The sequence below is a fragment of the Orbicella franksi genome, chromosome 8 (genome assembly GCF_964199315.1).
Source record: "Orbicella franksi chromosome 8, jaOrbFran1.1, whole genome shotgun sequence".
Taxonomy (NCBI): domain Eukaryota; kingdom Metazoa; phylum Cnidaria; class Anthozoa; order Scleractinia; family Merulinidae; genus Orbicella; species Orbicella franksi.
The window spans coordinates 1,158,095-1,177,500 of NC_138152.1; the positions used below are offsets into that span (position 1 = coordinate 1,158,095).

The 19,406-nt window shown below is 38.1% G+C and overlaps 1 long non-coding RNA gene across 1 annotated transcript in view; it reads right to left on the reverse strand.

The window, feature by feature from the left end:
- LOC145496263 (uncharacterized) overlaps positions 1-19,406 on the reverse strand; it is a 427,898-nt gene that overhangs the window by 399,826 nt on the left and 8,666 nt on the right. Inside the window, exons 4-6 of the long non-coding RNA XR_014050532.1 lie at positions 19,270-19,405; positions 18,847-18,948; positions 17,947-18,140 (exon numbers count right to left, since the gene is read on the reverse strand). This is a non-coding gene — a long non-coding RNA (uncharacterized LOC145496263). The remainder of the gene's footprint in view (positions 1-17,946; positions 18,141-18,846; positions 18,949-19,269; position 19,406) is intronic.

The following is a 19,406-nucleotide window of genomic DNA, read 5'->3' on the forward strand; positions in this document are numbered from 1 at the left end:
ATGGATCCTACAACCCTACAACATACGTGTAGCCCACAAACCTACCTACATTACAACACCTGCTGACCAACATTAAAGACAGGGAAGAACCTAACAACAGAGAGGGAGCAGTATACAAGATCAAATGCTCCGACTGCCAAGCTTCCTACACTGGTGAGACTGGCAGAAACCTTAACACAAGACAGACTGAACACAAATGAGCCAAGAGAAATGGTGATGCCAACAATCACATCGCTGTACATCATCAACTGACATACCACAACATTGACTGAGACTCTGCTCAATGCTTAACCTACAGTACAGACTATTTGCAATGACCGACTCTGGAAAGCTGGTACACTAACCTACAAAAAAACACCTCTTAACAGATGTCAACAACTAACAGCACCTTACAAACGACTTATCCACAACGGAAACGAAATCAACAAACAGACTTCTAACAGACCGACTTAATTTGACTAACATTAGACAGACCAAAAAAACCAACCAATTTGACAAACAATAGACTGATCGAAACCGACCAATGACTAATGACAAACTTAACGAGTCTTACAGCCAATACTACCACGGCTTGAATGACCAATCACGTTCAACCGACCAGACTTATAACATCATCGACTGACAAACACTATTTGCTTGACTCTGAAGATGACTTCTGCTCAGGTTGTCAAAACGTCAGTCACCAACAACAACTCTTTTCAGAACTACCCTCACCCGGACGACCACATTATACGAACTACTGATACTCCTGGGTTCAAACCATTTACAAATAGGATCATACTTTACGAATGTGTTATGATATTAAGAGTGCAATTGTCAACAATCAAGCACCACTAAAATGTTCAAAAGCTAAGAAATTGTTGTCACCAATAAACAAAAATTAATGTAACTTATTATTTTTGTTTCAGATGATGTACACTGGCAGATGTAAACTGGCGTACACAACCTCATGGCAAAAGAAAGTATTAATTATAATTTTGCATTAATCACCAGTTATTGTATCCAATCTATCAATCAGTCTATCGCCAACCAGTCACGGAAAAATAACCAAACTTCTCATGGGGCGAAAACAAAACTTCGACGTACATTTTGGTATTATTTGAAGCAATGTCGTGAGAATGGTGCTTATCTGGCAGTCCATTTACTACAGCAGATTGCCAAATTCAAACTTGCTACTTGTCTGTCTTTAGCCATTTGTACAATAAAGTGAGAATATTCGGACACTGCCTGATAATATGGATCATACAAACACTTGTGTTGGAGACCTTGTGTGTTTCTTCAAACCAATAAATTTTCCAACCCTCCAAAACAAACCAAAGCACTTTTTATTCCAGGCTTGGCTTATAGAGGGGCTCCACAAGAAATTAGCCTGGCAGCCACTGCACCTGAAAGCTATTCCACACTAGCAAGTCTCTACACCGCCTTCACAAGTTCTCTCTCTTTTCTTTGCACAATTGCCTGTCCACAGGAAGGCCGACTTCTTGCTGGCTTTTTCAACAGTACCAGGCTACCCTTCACAACCACATCCACATTAACACTCTGTTTATTTAAATAAGACCCATAGACTAACTGCAATTATGTTACTCCCTCACTTGCAATCTTTTTCAGATAAAGATACTCTTTTACAATTTTTATAACTATTCAAATAGAAATCACTCTTTCACATGGGCACAAAATGCTTGTGTAAAAGATCAGCAAAAAAAGTTTCAAGTAGAACTATGGAGGTAGGGCTTGTAGAGCACAGGACCATAGCCTGACAGCCATCTGACAGCTGTTCCATCCTCCTCACCAGCTACCGTCACTGGTGCCCAAACAAGTTCTGTCTGTGCCTTTAGATGAAATAGACTAAAATAACATCAGATTTCTGAAATATGTTATGATATTAAGAGAGCAATTCCAATTAAGCAGTATTCATTACTGTTCAAAAGCTATAAAAAAATGTTGTCACCAATATACATAACTAAAAGTTATTAATTTCTATTGAGTTGATTTTGTCAGCTTCAACTATCTCATGTAATGTCAGAGAGAAACAAAGGGAGTGACAAGTTAACACAGAGGCTACCTTTGTGTTAACTTAACAGCATTTTTTCGGTTTTTGCTACCAGAAAGGAAAACAATATTTGTTTTAAGGTGGCCAAACACAATTTTCGTGCGTGCTTTTGCTGATTGAATTCAGCATGTGCACAAGGATTGGAAAAAACAAACATGCCATCAATAGAGCAATCATTTTATTTACTCAACACCTGCACTATCTGTGCTATTTTTCTCTATAATTGAGCGCAGTGTATTGATGGCTTTAGTCTTTTATTACAGAGATATGTTAGAAAAGGTAATGATGCAAAGAACCCAGCAATTCTCAGCTTTTTCTTAGTTATTGAAAGAACCCAGTTAAATGCAGCGCATGTGTAGTAAGTCAAAAACTTGCGATTGAATGAAAAATTGTACTCTCGAAAATACACCTACAGTATCTCTCGAGAACCACTCATCAGAATTTCACGAAATTTGGCACGAAAATACTTTAGGAAACAAGTAACTGGAGTATGGAAAATAATTGAACTTTAACATAGGAAATTCTAGATATTCCAGTGAACTTTCAACAAGGATAATTAAAGGTATCTCTGTTAAATTATTCACAAAATGGTGCTAACTTGTGAGAATCATTACAGGCTTGTTGCATGCAGATTACAAAGAAAATCTAGTGACTAGATTTTCTACAAATAAACAAAACCGATTTTAAAGGCCTGTTTATATTTATTCATGTTCCCATGGCAACGGCACATACATCAGCTTAACCATCAAAAAACCAAAGTTTGTGTTGTTAACTTGATTGCTGCCATTTTTGGCAACCAACGGATCAAGGGTTTTAGAGAAAAAGGTGAGTGAAACTCATGTATCAAAAACTGTGTTCAGCCACCTTAACCTGTTGTATAAATATTTTGGCTTAGTTGTTTATAAATTAATTCCACAAACAGTGCATGTGCAGCTGGCCTGCCTTTGGTTAACACAACACAAGAGGCAAGATGGGGGTTTGTACTCAACTGCATGCATGTATTCAAGCACATATTTCATAAAAGTAAACACTGGTGCAGCAGGCTCAAAAATTAATTATAGAAATCACTTTAACACATTAACAAACTCTTGCAAGGGCATGGCATGTAGTCCACGCATTGCATCATGTACACAATGAGTGCACCAAAAATATGTAGGCACAGCCAGCATTGGACTAGGAAAGAAACATTTAATAGACTACAATAAGATCAGACTTAAGGAATGTGTTATGATATTAAAAGTATACATTTCAATAATATTTAGCACTACTAAAATCTTCAAAAACTCAGAAATTGTTGTCACCAATATAATAGACATCAATTCATTTTCCCATTTTGTCTTTTAGATGGTGTACAGATTTCCAAATTGCCCACACAAGTACAAGTGTTATTTTTAGTATGAATCAAACGAACATCAGTTTTGCAGAACTTACGCTATTCTTCAAACCAAAGAATTGTTCAACATTTGCAAACAAATCAGTGAACTGCTCGACACTCCAAAGCAAACCAAAGCTTTTTCTTCTCTTCCAGGGCTGTACTGGGGGCTCCATTCTACTCTCTAAACAAGCCACTGTCACTGGTGCTCAAACTAGTTCTGTCTCCCCCCTTTCCACACATTCTTGTTCACGCAAAGTCCGACTCCTTGTTGGTTTTTTCAATGGCACAAGGTTACCCCTCACAACAGGGTTTTTTTTTTAAACCAAGACCAATAAACTAACTGCCGATGACTAAATACAGGTGTGACTCCCTCACTTGCAATCTTTTCAGCAGATAAAGATACTCTCACCTTGTTTTAAAGACTGTTTAAATAAAAATCTCTTTTTCAAATGCCCCCGTGAAGAATGAACGAAAAGGCTTGAAAATATGTGGGCATTGGCAGCCAGTCTGATACATTCTTTTTATCACCTTCTGACATGGTGATGATAATGATATTTTTGGTGTGAATCAAGGAAACACATGTTTTGCAGAACTCATGCATTTCTACAAACCAAAAAATTGTCCAACACTCCCAAACAAACCAACTGATGTTGTCCCCAGATGATGCGCCTGTACAAAAATGTGGGTCCTGTTCAAAAAGATTTATGCGCCCTGCCGAGCTGCAGAGGCACATGAGGACCCATACCAGGAATAGCCTTTTCCCTGCGAGAACTGTGGGAGAAGATTTGCTCAGCAGCATGTTTAAATGCAACATGTACAAGTTCATCCCAAACCTGATTAGCAGTTAACTAAAATTTGCCATGAACCACTAGTTATGATATCCAACAGAATTTTATCTGCTTCGAAACACAATTTTAGATTATTTGAAGCAATGTCATGATCATGTCTATCTGGCCGTTCATTTACTTCAATAGGTAGTTGAAAAAGCATAATTTAAAAGGTCTTGTGATATTCTTGAAAGCAAACATAATTTTTTTCCACTCTTGTATATTTCACGCTCTGTTCATCATACTTTGAGACCTTGGTATCAGCCTTTTTATATATTACATACCATATATCATATGGCTGATAATGTGGATCATACAAACACTTGTGCTGAAGACCTTGTGCATTTCTTCAAACCAATGAATTTTCCAACCCTCCAAAACAAACCAAAGCTGTATAATATATGGACGGAGGCAGGACTTTGCAATGGAGCACTAGGAACAGTAGTTCATTTTGTTTTTCCTGAAGGACAGCAACCCCCATCTCTACCAATTTGTGTTATTGTTCAATTTGATGAACCCTACAATGGACCTTCTGTATCTCCTGACCTGCCAAGGTGTGTTCCAATTTGTCCCATTACCCAAATTTCTCAAAGTTTAGGCTACAATGCTGAAAAGCAACAACTACCTTTACGGTTAGCTTGGGCAATGACAATCCATAAATGCCAAGGTCTTACATTAGAAAAGGCTTGGATAGACCTTGGAAAATCAGAAAATGTTACTGGTATGACATATGTTGCATTAAGTAGGGTAAGAAACTTGTCTGACCTTGTTTTAGAACCTTTAACCTTTGAAAGATTGTAAGCTGCTAAGAAGGCGCCAAATTTGCAACATAGAATATCAGAGGAACGTAGACTTGACAGGCTTTCGCAAACAACATTACTCAAATTCAGTAGTAATCTATGCAAACAATCTTTATAATGTACATTAACTACAAAAAAACTTTCACACCTTAGGTTAACTCTCAGTAAAAAAATAACCATATACTTACTTTTTAAAAAAAAAAATGAGTGACATCCTATTTTTCACTTTTTTAGAATTAAAGATGTCATCAAAGAGGCATTTTAAAGGTGAGTTCAAAAATTTTCTAACAACTTACTATTTCACCTCTCATGAGGCTTATTTCGAAACATAACTTCTATAGGATACCATGGATGGTATCCCCTTTAGGATATACAGGCAACTTGGACCAAAAAAGGTAAGAAGAAACCATATGCCACCTGAAGGGATTGCCAAATAAATCTATTCAAACAGAACTTTGTTTTTTTGGTAATTATGACAATAAAACTATTAAAAAAAAATTTTGTGTGCGTTACGAACAACATTTAGACATCACCAAGATCTCAAAACCAGCAAGACATTTTGTGTAAATTTAGAAGGAAACATTCACGTTCAAACACAACATTCCAGAGGCTTTGATTATTGCTACAAGAAGCGAGACTTAACAAAAAGCTGCTGGCCTGCCTAAAGTAGTAAAGGGGGTGCTTATAGACTTTATAAGCACCCCCTTTACTACTGCCCAATTTATTTGTTCCCCATGGGAGTGACCTGATATCATTTACATGTATATGCGAACTAATGTAGCAAACATAAAGAAGATGACTTTAAGCCGAAGATGCTAGATTCTTAATACCACCTTGAAATTTTTGATACATATAGCCCTAAATTTTTTTCGTATTTTACGTTTTAGTGAACATTATATTACGATAAAACTGTTATAGTTCTTATTATAAGGACAATGATGACATAACAGCCTGAAATTTTACTGTTTCTTCTCTTTAGAAAACAAGCACCGCTATGTTCATAATGTATCACCAGTGAAAACAGCCACAAAAACCAAAAATGAATGGTTTGATTTCCAACTTCAACTTTCGCCAACAATGCTACGAAGAGTGGTGGCGTTTGATAAATCGAAGCAACCAACAATGAAACACTTTCAGGAAACTAAATCACCTGTATTGGTGAAGAACCTTGTACCAGTATGAAAGCAACGATTGGCTTTTAAACCACCAGTCGCATGTCTCACAGTGCTCAAATGCTGATGTTTCATTCTCTTATGTACAAGACGTAAAGCCGGAAAATTCAGAAGCGACATCGCAAGAAGCATGTGATGTCACTTTGCAAGAACCACAAAAAATAGCACCAAACCAAAAAGTCAATGTCTGTGCAACCCTGTCAATGGGTACAAAAGAACCCAAGAAAATTGAAACCAAGTCCGGTCAAACTTTGACAGTCAAAGAAGACTGTATCTTACAAGACGGCAGCGACACGATGGAAATCCACATATGGGAGCCAGTATTTGCCCAACTCATGAACAATAAGGCCTACTACTTCAAAAACTTGACACTACGATACTATGCAGGATCAAAATTCCTAAGCACTAACAAAAATACAAGTCACACTGAAGATTCCACGACCCTCCAAAAGCTTGTGGGACCAGAAATGTTGACAAATCCTGACAGAGATTGCTGCAAGTGAAGTGAAATTCATTTCCAACTTAAACATATTTCTTGCTTGTCAAATCTGCAAAAAACCGCGTTGGGGATGAGTCAGGAGAATCAGTTAGATGCCAAAACTGTAAAGTGCAACAATGAGTTAAAAACTGCAAATGTGAAGAATCTGTAGAGAACTGCATTCAAGATGGGGAGGCAGAATTGTGGCTCTCCACATTTACAAATGAACTAGTAGAACTATTAAAAAAAAAAACAAAAAGTCTGGAAAGCACAGAAGATGACAAAGAGGATGCCCTCATGGGATTAATAGACATCAAATTCAAATACAACTGCAAGAATAACATTGTTCAAGAAATCGGGAGCCAGTAATTTGCTCACAAAAGTGTACACCACTACAGCATGCCCTCATCGGACAAACCGATTTCAAAGTAAAATAGAACTACTAGCAAGTTGAACAATAACTGTTTTGAGAATATTTTAATGCGTTTTTATCTGTCCTTGCAACTTGGACAATAACTGTTTTGTCACTATTTAAATGTGTTTTTATCTTCCCTTGCAAATTGGACAATAACTGGTTTGTCATCATTTCAATGCATTTTTATCTTTCTTTGCAAGAGGAACAATAACTGTTTCCTCGATATTTTAATGAGCTTCTAGCTGTCCTTGCAAGTCAAAAAATAACTGTTTGGTCAACATTTTATGAGTTTTTATCTTCTTTTGCAAGTTGGACAATAACTGTTTTGTTATTTTTTTTAAATGCATTTTTATCTTCCCTTGCAAGTTAGACAATAACTGTTTTGCTATCATTTTAATGACTTTTTATCTTTCCTTGCAAGTTGGACAATAACTGTTTTGTTATCATTTTAATGACTTCTTATCTTTCCTTGCAAGTCGGACAGTAACTGTTTCATTATCATTTCGATAATGTCCCGACAGTGTTCATACATGTAGCAGTAACAAACACTGACTTCATTTTATATGTTATAAGTTGTGTTATGACATTTTCAAATTCTTGTATTTTTATCCATTTCTGTTTGGGTGTCTTTTTAAGGCATTTCTATGCTCTTTCTACGTTTACATTAAAATATTTGTGATTGATACCATTAATTAAACAATGAATCGTTCAGAGAGTTGCAGTAATTTTAGGAAACGGAAAACTTTAGCTCCACAGCTTCATTAGGGACTAGTCACTAAATGAAGTGAGGAGTGGGCCAAAGCAGAAAAGGGGTGGGTCAGTCAGTTTTGAACCAGAACGAAGGGGTGAGTCAAAAATTTGAGCCACCACTTTTCCAATTGCATCGCTTCCCCCCCTGTCGTACTTATTGACCAGTCCCTCATTGTGTAGCACAGAATATTCACAAAGCACGACAAACACCTACTTTGAGGACTACTTAAAAATAAATCCTCATTTCCCCACATCCTGTGAGAAAAAATAATCTATCAGACAAACAAACTCATAAGGAAAACATCGCAAGGTATACCCTCCAGGTTTGGTGATGGCTCCTCAACATTACTGTTTAAAAAAACAAATCGCTCCTTAATAAACAAGCTCCTTTTCACTTTAATTCAACCCTCTTCTACGTAAAATACAGAGAAATCAATATACCCTCTGTGTAATGTTCCACGATCTACAAGACACAAAAAGGTACCTTTCCACGCGTTCCATAGAAAACAAATTATTTCACCTCGTTGGCACTTGCTGAGAGGTACAACTAGTTTTAAGTTAGCTCTTGGCCTTTGTTCTTAAATTACTTCATTATTATTAAATTTAGTTTATGTACATATTTAGTATATTTTAATATTGTACTACACTTTTGATGATTGTATGCATGTTAAAAAGCACAATATAAATAAATAAACTGTGACTGTGCATGAGTCCTGTTGGAGACTCGGCCTGCCAAGAAAGTTGTTGCATAATCTGATCACTCCTAGCTATCACTGGTTAATTACCCACCAACAAAATAAATCAACACTGGAACTTAACAGATGAAAGACCCCTCATTTACATCTCAAAGTGTCCACCATTTTGTGAAATTTGGTGCGAGTGATTTGAATTCAGTGTGAGTGATTTGAATTCGGTGTGAGTGATTTGAATTCGGTGTGAGTGATTTGAATTGTGAGTGATTTAAATTTCGTGTGCGTTTATGGGCCACCGTAGATAGAGGGTACTCGACGAAGCAACTTGAATAGTAAATAAGCTTATCTAAGTGTAACTCTTGTGTTAAAATATCCTGATTCTTTCATTTGTTTTTACTGTGTTCAGCAAGCCTACTTGTAAAGTACGATTTGTTATTGCAGAGTGAAGCCCCAGTAAAAGCTCTTAGAGCGTCTAGTTCTTAAAATATTCGCAAATTTTTGCAAATCTCAGCCTCGCTATTCTTATAACATATATCCTTATAAAAAAAAAAAAAAAAAAAGAAGAGTGTAACGAAGTTCTCTAAACCCGAAAGTGCCCGAAATTAAGGCCATCCGGTGTCCGGAAAAAGCTAATTAATGCAACATAATGTTAAAAAAAAAAATGCTCTTCCTCCTCCAAAGTTTCATTCGAACCTGCTTGTGTTAGTTTGGCGGTTCAGCCGAATCCCCCAGTTCTCCAGTAGCGAATTGCAGATATTACCACAAAAAGAGATTGCTAAATCCGAAAATAAAGCCTGAAAAACCGAGTAGTCTTTCTGCATTCAGGGCGAAACAAGGAAATATTTTAAAGAATCGCATAACATGTGCGTGCCAGGCTGACCTTGTTTAACACTCCCGGCGACGGCCATTCTAAAATTCGCGGGTATTCACCTCAAAAACAGTCTAACAATCAATATGTAACATGAGTGAAAATAAGGTTTGTATTATACAAACTGTGTACTCCAGTCAAACATTTCTGTTTTGGCACGTTTAAACTTGTTAAACATACCTTGTCCAACTTTCAAGGTCTCCAACTTTGCCCGCGCTTGAAACACACTCGGTAAACACATGTGCAGTCTCTGTGACTTCAGTCTGCAAACTTCAGGTTCAATCTTAACCCGTGAACCTGAAAGCGAAGTCATATCGGTTAATGTTTGAAATTCTACAAGTCGAGAAACAAAGTAAAGCATATGTTTGGTGAGCAACATACCTGCATCCACAGAGACAGTTGACAGAGTCACCTACTGTGTTCGTGCCCTGCATGCGAGTAAGTCTGGCCTGGCCTGGCGAACACAGCGGTCAAACGTCGGGCATGCGCTAATGGGTACATTTTTGGCAGCCGCGCGCCAATTTCCCGTGCAAAAATTTAAAGGAAAACATGGAAAACAACCGGTGTCACGCAAAATTTACGAAAAAAATGAAAAGTTCGTAGAAATCTGTTAAAGGAAAAGAGAGTAGGTAAAAGGAAAACTTAAGACTTTTCAGGCACAAAGTTAATTAAGTTATCGGTATTCTGTTGATTTACCATTTTGTTTTAAGCTTTACCAAAAAAATTTATAAGTCTTGAAAACCAGTGTCAGGCTTCGAGCCGACGGCGTAGTATACATTAATAATAATAATAATAATAATAATAATAATAATAATAATAATAATAATAATAATAATAATCACTTTATTTAAGTGTCGATGTATTTAGCACTAATGTGCTAATTGGGGACACGATGCGTGACGCCGGAAACGGACGACAAGCGGTGTGTAAAAGAAGAAAAAACTGGAGAAGAAAAAGACAATTGCAGTGACTCGGCTTCGCTCAGACGAGCTGGAAAATTCTTGGCAAGGACTGGGAGGATTCCGTCCGGATCCTGGATTTGTCTGAAGCACAGGAACGAGATGAATCGAACTACAAACGATGTTCATGTCCATCGTCATGGGGGCATAGCTAGCCAAAATACCGATCCCAAACCGCCTGTACCAGGTTTTTGACCAGGTGGGAAAATCTTTTCCAAACTACAAACCTTGGACAAACTGGTGCACTAAATGCAAAGTCGAGGCGGACAAAAAATTCAAGAAGCACGGAAAATACATACCGCAGAAAGGAAAGACCTGCAACAAGCAGAAGGTAGAACAGTTTTTAACTCTTATTTCTGTTAGCTCTCGTTGTATAAGCTAAAACACAAACAAATACGTAAATAACGAGGACAATGTCATTTATAGGATGCCAATGACCCACGAAAAGAACAAGGTTATGAAAATATTTTGGCCGCCTTTAGTTGCCCCATAGCTCGCACATGCGCAGACGTTTGACCGCTGTGTCGGGCTGGCGCCTTATGGAATGATGGGAGTATAACCCGTATCTGAACAATAGCCTCCTTCGAATAGGCCTCCCTCCTATGGGCCGAAATTAAAAATAAGCGCCCCCCCCCCCCGTTTGGAATAAGCGCCCCTCCCCTCCCCTCCCTCCCCATTTTGTGGACGAGTAATGAGGCAACAACGGATGTATAGTTTTCGTCATGTAGTATTAGATTTGCACATTGTTTCAGTTTGTGAACACGTTTACTAGTAGTGAACCCGTTGAACACGTTAAGTACTGACGGCGCCGCTATTTAAACTTAAGAATCAGCTTTTTATGTCAATGAACAGCTTATGTTGGTGTTTACGCGCAGATGATGTGTTAAAAAAATGATCATGTCAGGCCACGATTTGGAAAAATTAAATAAGCGCCTCCCTCGAATAAGCGCCTCCATCTTCTCCTAAATTTGAAATAAGCGCCCCAGGCCACAGGCTGCCCAAGCTCACGATGCGAGGAGTTTTTTTTTTTTTTTTTTTAATCTTTATGCGAACGTTCAGCGCTCGAAACGTGACACGACATCTACTATTACATAACGACCGAGTTTGGTTACGCGAAACGTGACTTTCGCCTTGCAGTATGTGGTGGTGTTGTGTTACAACGGTTTGAATTTATAAAGGTTTGTATGGGGAAAAACGGTAATCGACATTATAGCTGAAATTTTAGTATTTTTGCAATAAAAATGACTCACCTCAATGCCTTGCTGTCTTTTCTATTGTCATCTCACTTCTTAGCTCGATCCGAAGCCTTTTAAGCGAGTTATCGCTTTTTGGTTTCCCTCTACTAAGAAAATACCCAGGCGCTAATTAGATAGACTGCAAAACAGTCGTTTTCGGACGTTTTCGGAAGGCGCGAAGCGCCGTAAGCGCGATCCTCGCGTGTGAAGCGCGCGAGACTCACGGGCGTGTGAGACGAGAAAACGACTGTCGGCTTTTCTTACAACGAATTCGTTTTGAGCGGGGTCCTATAATGTCGCTGAGGTGACAGAAATTGCTTGACAGCTCCACCCACATCTTCCAGCGGTTATCAATCACACGCCACCTTCAGCGCAAAAGCGTCTAGACAAAACCTAAGTTTTGATGGACGTCTCGTTGCCGACTGTGTGCAAAATTTACCTGAAAAAGTGAAACCTTGCAGCTGTCCACTCGGAAAAATTTTCATTTTACTTTCGGTATGTACAGCTAGCTCGCTAAATACATTGGCATTATTTCTTCGTTTGTCGGGGTTTTCAACGGCCATTCGCATGCATGAATGACCACGAGAGCAAGCAAATCTACACGCAAACAAATTATTTCTGCACGTATTTTTCCTGTTTTTCTCAGACTGAACAATACTTACAAAATTATAAGGTTTATAGGACGTTTAAGTCTTGTTCAGTCCGTGGCCCCAAGAAAAATACGTGCAGAAATAATTTGTTTGCGTGTATATTTGCTTGCTCTCGGGGTCATTCATGCATGCGAATGGCCGTTGAGAAACCCGACCTGCCTGTCTTCAGTAACAAATTTGAAGGAATATTGCCAAAGTATTTAGTGAGCTAACCGTTCATACTGAAAGTAAAATGATAATTTTTGCGAGTGGATCGCTGCTAAATCGCTCGCAAACGCATCCAACTCGACGTCGTCCGTTTTCCCGCGAGAATTACTGTCTTTACTGTGAAACTGATACGGCGTCTATATCTTTTTGATGAGGTGTGAGTGACATTTGATGACAGGTTGCGTCAGAATTAAACCAATCGGAATTTCCCGTTGCTGGAAGAACGGGAAATTCTGAACGAATTTAACATATGCAAGGCGGATAGTCGTATTTTTTTAGCGTCTCTACCCATTCTCCCTCGCCGTTTTTACACTCGTCCAGACCTTCCGTTCGAATATTGACCGTCGCTCGCGATCGCAAAAAATACGACTGTTTTGCAGTCTACTAATTAGAGGATTTACGGTGATGACTGTGATATAAAACTCATTAATTATTCATGCAGCTCTTATCCAACGAGAGCATCTTATTCTGGTCAGGTGAATGGGTTTAGAAACCCAATGAAAAACGAGTTGAAAACCACGGCGTGTTTGGGAATAATTTCAAACACGGATGCAAATTTTCTTAATTTGCATATTGATTGAGCAAGAAAAACACATGGCGATAAACACCTTTATTCAATCACACATTTTTCAAAACAAACTTTAAACCTAAATCATTTACTGACGTTAAATGTAACGGTACAGTTATTAAACTCCCCAAAACAGAAAGAGCCATTCTTTTTCTAAATTTAAATTCTCGCTCAATGGTGGCGACCTCGTCCTTTGGTTCGCTTTGAGCCTTGCTGTACAGTTCCGACCTAAAATGGCACTAACGTTAAAAATTCCCAGTTCTAAGGCGTACTAACTTACTATCTACCCCTGCATTTAACAGACTAGACGCACACGTTACCTCGGAATAGCGCTGGCCACACACTTTTCCTCTTCTTCGCGAGTTTTAGGAGGTCTAACTCTGCACTCTGCCACTTGCTTTGCGAAGCAACGTGTTCGCTTAGAACTGACAAACAGCTAGGTAACAACGTGACATTGATGAATATTCAAAACTTGTCAAAGAGCAACAATTAGGTGATAGAATCACATTTTCACGTCCCAAAGATAATATTCGAATTGAGAAAGCTTATTCAAGTGAAAATTTAAACTAATTTTCTTTGTTGGAGAAGCAAGTTTAACAGTAGATCCAGAGAAGGCTGTGAGGATGTCATTATGCACGCGAATGAGAGCCGTTTCTGTGCTATGATACTGTTTGTAGGCAGACTGTAATGGCTCATTCAGGTTGTTGTTGTTAACATAGGAGATCAGTTGGTTAGCAACCAACTTCTCAATTGCTTTGCTGAGAAAAGTAAGATTCGAAACAGGGCGATAATTTGAAAACTGCGTGTGATCCAGAGAAGGCTTCTTAAGAAGTGTCAGTGTCCCTTTTTAAACATAAACTAAAAATAACCAGAATGCACTGCGCCACTTTTTACCAGAGTGCGTTGCGCCACGAACTACAGGAGGACGCCTTTTCGCGTGGATTCCAGTGAGAAAGATTAGTGGCTGTGTTTTGCTCTGATTTACCTGTAAAACGACGTGAAGGAGATTGTGCCTGCTTTCACAACTCTTGCTTTTGTTCTTAATGCATGCAGTATGTGAAAGTTTGTAAATCTGGACGATTAATTGTGACATCTTAATTTTAAACTTAGTATGTCATTTCTTAGCAGTCTCGCCTACTTGGCCGAATTCTTAAATGACGAGAAATCGTCGCTCCTAAAGCTCGTAGAATAATTAAACAAACGAAAACCGTAGAACACGCTAATTTCATATATGCTGCGATCTATTTCTTTTCATCCAAACATGAATTTAAGCTAAAGCTTTAGCATTTTCACACATCGCGATGGACGCGTCCTCGACACAGTCTGTCAACATTCTTGAGACATTTAATGCGTATCAATACAGAATTTATAAGTTAGATTTCTGCTCCTACAACTTCCACGTCTTTCGATTTTCGAGATCTGGTAAAGGGGAGATTGATGTGTATCTTTTTATGTTCAAACATGGGTTAGATCACTATGTGCTTTTTTGTCACGATCCCTTGTCACACCTCGCCATCCATGTGTCATCATGCATGAAGTTGTAGATGAATCACTGCGTAAAATATGTCACTATCAATAGAATGCGCCGCAGCATTATTATCTTTTAGATACCCTAGTATTAAGTGTAAATTCTGGGAGAAACGTATACTCGCGGAAAAAATACGAGTTGAATTTTTTCCGCGAGTATACGTTTCTCCCAGAATTTACACTTAATATCATGTTGTTGTTGTTTCTCCGTTAACAAATATTAAAAATTAAATATTATAACAAGGAAAACATTCAAAGAATATATTAATCCATAAAAAACTTTTTGATTAAAGCTTTAAAAGAATTTACACTTGTAGCCTCACGAATGGAAAGAGGAAGGGAGTTCCATGTTTCTATAACTCTATGAAAATAAGTATATTTACATGTAAGAACATTCGTTCCTGCATATCTTATCTTTAGGATTAACTTGTCATTGTGTCGAAACGAATACTGATCATTTTCCTTACAGAAATCTACATAAGGCTCAACATCGATATCAATCATTCCGTGAAGAGCTTTATATAAAAAAGTAACATCTGCTAACAATCGCCTCTTTTCCAATGATAACAAATTTAATATCTTTAGGCGGTCAGCATAGCAGTCCTGTACAGGCCCGCAAATGATCCCTGGCGCCCGTTTCTCGAAAGCCCCGGAATCTTTTTGGGCCCGAAAAGCCATTTTTAGTTAATCGGTGTTTAAAGACAGTGGGGTGTATACGCCTGAAACTTCATGTAAGAAGAGAACCTCTGTTCGTATTAAGAATATATTAATAAGGCAGTTCTGTACTCAAAACGTTTGATATTTTGCTACGGCTTTTCGGGTGCGAGAACTTTTCGGGAACTTCGAGAAATGGGCCCCAGGACCAGAAGTGATCCCAGATTGTACCGTAAATGATCCCCGACCGGAAATGGTTGCCATGGCATAAAATTTGGAAATGTAAGGACTCAGGAATTTGGACAGTGGATTTACAATTTATGCAATCGCTTTTTTATCACGGTGAAACTCAGAAAACCAATAACATTTGAATTTGATTCCGAAAGGTGAATTTGGTACTGAACCAATCACAATAAAGTTCAGGACACGCGAGAAAAACTCAAAACCACAACCAATAGGCCAACGTTCCATATCTTTTCCTTTGTCTTTCAAGTCCCAAAAGAGACTTAGATACAAAGAAAACACCACCAAACATAAAAGTTTGTCCTGAAAGCCTCAGAGCCATGTCAGAATATTGATATATCGAACGTGCCCTATTATTGCTGGTGTTTGCGGTTTAGTTTTCTCACGCTTATTGGCTTTTTCCCTACTACACGATAATAATCCTTAAAAATTTCTCGTATTCACGGTTTTCTGAGTTTCAAAGTAATAAGACAATATTTTGATGTAACAGTTATTACACGAAACGCCTGAAAACGTGCGGTATGAACAATTTGAACGCAAATTTCACAACTTTAAAAATTAAATCCGACGTTAGTTTAGATCCTTCCCTGAATAACTTTATTGGGCCCGGGCCTGGGATGTATGATAACACAGGATGTTCACTATATCCTCAAATTTGGAGACAACTGAGAATTCCAAAGTGGATTGGCTACATTTTTACTGCGGCAACTAACACGGGGGAATCTCCCGTGGCTATCTAGGACGCAAGTATAACAAGTGTACAGGGAAAAGTTCTGAGCGGTTAATTAGATGGCAGAGGCATCTTCGAAGATTCAATCATGTTTCTTTTTGCAGTGCGTTTCGTAAAAGAATTTATGCAGTCGACGCATGTCAATTTAGTATTTTGCGCAGTATGTTAAACGTTTTTTTATTGCTGCTTTTATGCCTGAGGCACTTGTCTTTTCTTCACCTAAGAAAATATGTATCCATCCATAGACTTTTCATGGAGTCCACGCCATTCGTAACTTTTTGCGGTGGAATCAGTTCCGGTCCCGGGATCATTTGCGGCACAATTTGGGGATCATTTTGCGGTTCGGGGATCATTTGCGGGCCTGCACAGTCCTCAGTCTTTAAGAAAAATGTATTTGCCCTCTTTTGAACTTTCTGCAACATTTCAATGCCTTTTATGGTGTAAGGGGACCATATTAGATAGCAGTATTCTAAATTGGATAGTAGAAGAGCACAGTAGAGAGTTCTCAGAGTCTTGCGATCGCCAAAATCTCTGCAAGTTCTTTTAATTAATCCCAACATCATGTTTGCTTTAGCCACTACTTTGTCAATGTGCAAATTCCAACGCAAGTGCTGTTCAGTAGTTATTCCTGGATCTCGGAATTCATTGACTTCCTCCAAAATTGAGTTGTCTAAAACGAATCGAAATTAGAAATAAAAGGCTGCTTCTTCTTCGATAGTCAAAGTCACTCGACACTCGGAGACCAACCAACAGTAGTCTCTACTTGGCGCGAAAATATGCTCGGATATTTGACGGCGCTAAGTAATAAAATGAACAATGATAGGGCAGATGCCCATTGCTCTAGCTTTGCCTGGATTTAACGATCTTGGACATTCGGCGACCCCTACTTTTCTTTGCAGAAACAGATTTTATTTACAATTATCTCCACATTGTCCAAAAATGAACAAAAAATCGATGTGGGAAGTTAAAAAAATTTCAAGATTTCTGTCCAAGGGACATCAAATCCTGCCACCTTGCGGCTGCAAGGCGTGTGAAACTATGGTCGCTAAATGCAGTATTCTAAATTGGATCGTAGAGCCTCACCAGTTGACTAAATTCACTTAATAGGTCCACTTAAACAATGTTTGGGAGAGAAAATTTCACTTCAATGATCTAGTTGCAATATTTTTGGGCTTACAGACACTGTGGCCTTATTTGCTAACAAAGCCCGATTTTTTCAGATTTAGGGTGTTCTTCCAGGCATGCTCTCTCCAAAACAAAATTGGTGACTCCCCATTTTTTTTCCCTTTTTAGCAAAAGTAGATCATTACCTTTCTCCGTGGCAAGTTTAAAAACAATTTGTATGTGGGAACATTTTGGGCGCGAACGTCCTTAAAACAACGAGACATCTGAAAATAACTATACAACAATCCGATGGTTATGAACATGAAACTAACTAGACTTTTATCTTAGAGGTCAACAATTTAATATCTAAATACTAATCTTGCCAAAACCACAGTACAGCCATGTTCAAAGAGCCTAACATCACAAACCAGCAAAAGATAACCTGAGAATAAGTTATCTTGCCCAAATGGATATTGCAGCAACAACGGTCAGTCTTCAAGTCTCTGACTTCTAACGATTAATTTATCCAAAAATTACATTATTTAAAGTCAAGTACTGCCCAGTCAACTTCTGCACCTGCTACAAGAATTTATATTGTTCAAACAACAATTAGATGTACAGTTGATGAACAAATTCACAGACCTTCTTCTTTTCAGGAGATGTTTTTTTTTTCTTCAAGTTGTGGGCTAGATGAGTCTTCTTTTCTTTTCTTGGATGGCTGTTCTGTTGCTTTACCATTCATATTTTCATTTTCCTTCCGTCTCTTCTCTTTTCCATGTAGTGACTTCTCATCTTCATTTGCAAGTGCTCCGCCATTTTCTTCTGGCTCATCAGATCTGTATGAGGAGAGAAAAAAATAATCTTATACATGTCTGTTCCTTTCCAGATGACTGATAAGACACCACACGTACATGTTCATGGCCATGGACTTTTGACTTTTCAAAAGATAAACAGGTGACAACCAAAATACTGTCAGCTTCAAAACATTGCTCATGATAACCACATCTTACCTCTTACTTACATGTCTGGACTTCTTTCGTTCAGTTACAGTATTTATCAGAATTTAACAAAAAATGTCAGTGCCATCTGTAGCTTAGTCGATTTTAGTGTTTGACAAAGAATTTTTTAGTGAACTCAATAAAGTGCGGTTGCATTGTCGTGTGGCAGACAAATGGAATTCAGTGTGCATGTGAGAACCACATGTATAACTAGGTGCTACATGTATTCACCGTAGTTTTAGTAAGATTTAGTATCCTATATACCGTAATTATATTTTCTGCCACTCAGACATTTTTAAATTAGCTTAATATAATTATATAGCAACATAACTCATTAATTCAAATTGAATTTTATTGGTATTAAGGTACAAGAAGTACATAATCAGTTGAGAGCAAATTTTCCCTTTACACCTTAGCAATATGTACATCTGTTGAAATGTTAATGCCCCTGAATGCTAGTCAACTTACCACCCTCTGAATACAGTTGCTTTCAATATCAGAACAATCAAAGTGGACTCTACTTGCAGAGTAGCAGTTTACAAACCTCTTTCCTCTTTGTAGCAAAAACTTTTCGTGATTCTCTTTCAGCAGAAGTTGAACCAGAGAAGTCCAGAGCAGACGTCAGTTTCTGTGGAGTTTCTTTACGCTTTCCAGGGCCAGATAGAGAAAAAAAATATTCAGAACTCGAGGAAACACTCACTCAGACATTAGCAAACTAAACTAGTTTTAGTTCAAAGTAACCTAGTTTGAAACAAATTGACCTACAAGTACACTGTAAAGACCAAATTGACCTGCAACATATATGTATATATTTAAGATTCCAAGAAAAAATAAACTTATCATCACACAATTTTAAACAAATTTGCTTCTACTAACTACATGTAACATAAAATTCTCAAGGAAAGTATTAGCAATATTGAAAGAGAACCCTCAGTAACTGTTCAAATGAAAACTAATCACATTGTACCTCTCCTTAACATGCACAGCCTCCTTGCTTGTTTTTGTTTCCATTTGCTTGGCAGATTTCTTTAGCTTCTGAGGTGCAACTTCCTCCTCTTCCGCAGAATACCAACAGATACACTTTAACCGTCATTAATACAAACC